At 43.1% G+C, this 4440-nt stretch overlaps 1 non-coding gene across 1 annotated transcript; it reads right to left on the bottom strand.

The window, feature by feature from the left end:
• Window positions 1-300: 300 nt before the first annotated feature.
• Window positions 301-407, bottom strand: LOC117134489. The gene has a single exon (XR_004458674.1). It is a non-coding gene; the product is annotated as a small nucleolar RNA R71 (small nucleolar RNA).
• Window positions 408-4440: the final 4033 nt, after the last annotated feature.

The raw sequence follows: 4440 nt of genomic DNA, 5'->3' as shown, positions 1-4440 counted from the left end.
GATCCAGAAGCAGAATTTCGAGCTGAAGCCTCAATACTACTACACTCTCGTGTCACATATACCCTACTCTGGGTTACCACACGAGCATCCTATGGACCATCTAGAACGGTTCGAGGATTTAATCGCTGCTATTCGGATGGAAGGAGTCCCCGAAGATTACCTGTTGTGCAAGCTCTTCATATACACGCTGAATGGAGAAGCGATGCACTGGCTTAGGCAGCTACCCACAGGATCCTTAACATCCTGGCCAACATTAAGAATGCTTTCTTACGAAACTTCTTTGATGAGGCGCGTGCTGAAGAACTGCGAAACAAGATTTCCACATTCACGCAGGAGGCTGGAGAGTCCTTCAAAGATGCGTGGATTAGATTTAGGTTCTTCCAGCGAGACTGTCCACACCACAGATTAAACGAAGTGCAGCAGCTAAGCACTTTCTTCCGAGGTCTCGCCTTACAGTATCAATTGGCTCTTGATACGGCGAGTGAAGGAAACTTCACTAGTTAGAAGCTGTGAGACTTATCGAAAACCTTGCTAACAGCAGCAGCACCAAAAACACTGACTCTGAACGGAAGAAGTCTGTAGCCTCTATCGGAAAGGAACAGATGGACGAAGTAAGAGCTAAGTTAGATGTTGTGCACGAGCTTCTTAGGAAGCAAGACTGTTTAGCTGAAAGAGAAGTAGTAGATACGGAAGGAGAAGAAAATGTGAACTACATCGGAGGTACCGGATTCCAGAAATTTGGAAACCAGGGCGGAAACAGAAACTTCTTTGGAAATGGTCAAAGAAGTAACCAAAGTTCACAATTTCAAAAACCCTTCAACAACAGCAAAAGCTACTCCAACTCTTACTACCATAATCCACCACCCCAGACTCAGGAAAGCAAGATCGAAGAAATGCTTGATCGAGTACTGTTGGGACAACAACAAATTACCGTGGATTTCTGTTGGGGTCAAAAATCAGTCACGACGGAATCAATGCCTGAAAGTCCGTAAAAATCAGCATGAACGTTTTTACGAAAAAGTAATCTTCGTACATATATCTTTACAAAGAGCCTTGCGGTAATATCTTGTTCAAATCTCAGTCAAACCACTAAATACCGATTGTCCGAAGGAAACAGACATGTATCCAATTCGGCTGCGGACAAGCTCGAGTACGGCAATCGGACCACGGACAAGCCAAGCTCGATTGATACGCGGCGACCAAGCATGCACACAGCTCGGTCGCTACGTAGCGACCGAGATCAGCCAAGCTCGGTCGCTACGTCAGCCAAGCTCGGTCGCTACATAGCGACCGAGTGTCCGTCCCGCTCGGTCGCTACGTAGCGACCAAGCTAGAGCCAAGCACGGTCGCTACATGCCGCTCGGTCGCTACGTAGCAACCGAGCTCAGCCAAGCTCGGTCGCTACGTAGCGACCGAGCATCCGTCCCGCTCGGTCGCTATGTAGCGACCGAACTCTTCCAAAACGTCGATACGACACCAGTTCATGCATTCTCGTCTATCCTACGATGCTATCTCCCGAAGACCGTAGCAAACTCAGTTCATGTCTTCCGACCATTCTAAGACATCAATCAAACTTTGCGGTAAAAACCGCGGAAAGTTCGTTCTTTATCGAAAGAAGTCGTAATAAACGTTTCGAGTCGGAAGACGGCCCAAAGGGACCTAAGACACGACTAGGGGCCCAACTTACGATTTCTTAACCAAAAGCCCATAAACCGTATGACGGTTTACGCTTGGCGCGCAAGGAAGGATAAATGTCAAGTTTCCACTGATAAATACAAAATTTTGAGGATAATTACGAAGATCGAAAAAAATGGAATATCTTCATTTTATGCTATGACGGCTTAAGGGCAGAAAAGTAAAAGCGTAAACCGACCTTGGAGCTAGTATATAAGGAGTCCTAGGCGAGAGGCATGGAGAGAGCTTTTTAGACACGGAATTCTCTGCACTTAGAAACTTTAGGCTTTATTCTCGACAAGTTCGGTTTCTGTGACTGGCACTCAATTACTAGACGAACTCGCCCAGGCAGTTCGATCTCTTGTCCAGCTCTATCAATTGAACTACGTTCGGCTTGATCCTCGAAAGGGGTACGTAGGCAGCCTTTAACAAGGTTCAGTCCGAAATCAATCAAAAAACCTTTTTTTTTGTATCTTTTTCGTCTTTTGTTATCGAGCTGCGACTCAACTAGATTTGAGCTTTTAGGCCGCTAGAACTAGGTAACTCGCTGACAGCCTTTGCGGCCAAAGCTTTTATGATCTCATGTAATGATCGCAACGCTCTTACGCAGACTCTAAATAAGATTTACTATTTTCTCTAAACTCGTTTGTTATCTTTTCACGACTTCCGCATATATTTGGTCACTTGTCGTTGGCTCTCGCAGAGATCCAGGACCTCTGGGAAATTAGGGTTTTCTTAGTTTCCTAATTTAAACGTAAATCGACAGTGCGAATTTCGGTTCTCACAGTTTGGCGCTAGAAGGAGGGGGGGGGGTACGGATTACTCTAACTCATAGCCGCAAAACGCTTGATCAAAATAATGTCTGGATATATGAAAGACAAACTCGCAGCACTGACTGCTCCTATGGCCAATGCTTACGCAAACGCCGTAGTGTTAAACAAAATTAAAAACCTAGCAGCGACTTTTCGCTAACAGGAAGTGCAATGAAACGAGCTCGCGATTTCTCTTTCTGAAAATGAAGGGAAACGATAAATCTTATCAAACCCCGTAGGTTTGGCTCATTACCGAACAAAAGAAATCTCAATGCGTAAGGGTTTTACCAAAACACGTTTTACGAAAACATTTTCGGAAGGGTAAAACTTGTTCTCCCAAAAAACCGCTGAAAAACCCTTAGGTTAATCGCGGAAAAAGGAAAACAACAAAACGATTACCTAGCTCGATCGCTACGTAGCGACCGAGCACGCATATGGCTCGGTCGCTACGTAGCGACCAAGCACGCACACGCATCTAAACTCCTTCGCTTGCTCCTACTCGCTCTTACCTCCAGCTTTGTATTCTCCTTCAAATCTCGATCGAAATGTCTCTTGTTTCTTTCGGAGTTACCATTGAAACTTTACGATAAAAAAAAAAAAAATAAACCGCAAAGACTTGTTTTCTCACATGGATTCAGATTAATCGTATAAAACGGCAACGGTTAACTTAACATCTTAGCCGCCTTAACAATACGATTACATTGAACCTTTTTACAAAAATCGACGTCTTATCTAAGGAGAAGATAACAGTCAAGTTTGGAAGATAAATGTCAAGTTCGGAAGATAAATGTCAAGTTTCAACGGATAAACACCAATATCGGAAATGGCGAACATACACGAGAAGAGGAAAGGGAATTGAGCAAGCAAAACTGAGAAGAGACAAAACTGCATCTTCGAGAGAACTAAGGTATTTCCGACTTGAAATTTTTGAAATCAGACTTCGGATTTTCGTAGGAAATTACTTTGAGGCTGCCATAGAACTTTAGGGAACGTAAAACCTAGGCGGATAGTTTAGCGGACTAAGTCTTAAGCGATTTTTCCTGTCTCGATATATTGTTTCAGAATTGTTCATCCAGATCTTGCAAACCGATCTAAACTCTCCAAAAATCGAGAAACGATCGCCACGCATATCAAGCTCGCTTCCTAAAGAGAGAGAAAACTAGAGACATGAACGTCGTCTTAAAACCGATTCGTTTCTGGCAATTTTCTCGGAACCGACATATTCCAAGTCATCAACGTGGAAACAACCAAATCACAGTCCAAGAGTCGTCTATAAATCGTCCTGAATTATCGATCATTCTAAACATCAGAAGAAGAAACGTACACAACCCTTCAAAGTATCGGTTCAACCGTTTTCTTTCGTAAAAAAAAAAGAGGGGGGAGTAGGTACGTATACTATACTCGTATACTCCCAAACTTCAAAAACGTCTGCAAATCGTCAAGAATAGGCAAACGACAATCTTAATATTCGTCTAAACGCTAGAAACATATCCAGACGATCATGAACATAATATCAAAAACTATACATCATTTCTTGTCGCAATCATGCATACAGAAAACTTGTACCGATATCAAACTGAAACTCGACGATTAGCCAAAGTATTGAAGCCTTTTCCGGCTTCAGAAAGCCATTTTCGTTTTAAAAATTTCTACTAGAAATCTTCAATCACCAAAGCATTTCTTTCAGTTTCCGTTGTACCAAGTAAGTCACGGAAAAGCATCAAAAACATTTGCGACGAAGAAAACTCGAGAATAGATGTAGCATCGTCCACATTAAAAGGAGCACTTTCCTCCCGATGGTTAGCTACATCCACCTCTGGTTGACCAATTCGTTCAAGAAACGAAGGTGTCATGAGAATCCTCTCAAAAAACCTATGAAAAACGTTCTGCGACTAGATCGTATTGAAATAAACTTCGGTAACACTCCATGAGTAACTCCAAGCAACTTTCGCCT

The sequence above is a fragment of the Brassica rapa genome, chromosome A05, assembly GCF_000309985.2.
Source record: "Brassica rapa cultivar Chiifu-401-42 chromosome A05, CAAS_Brap_v3.01, whole genome shotgun sequence".
Lineage (NCBI taxonomy): Eukaryota > Viridiplantae > Streptophyta > Magnoliopsida > Brassicales > Brassicaceae > Brassica > Brassica rapa.
This window is presented reverse-complemented; position numbering and strand designations above follow the sequence as displayed.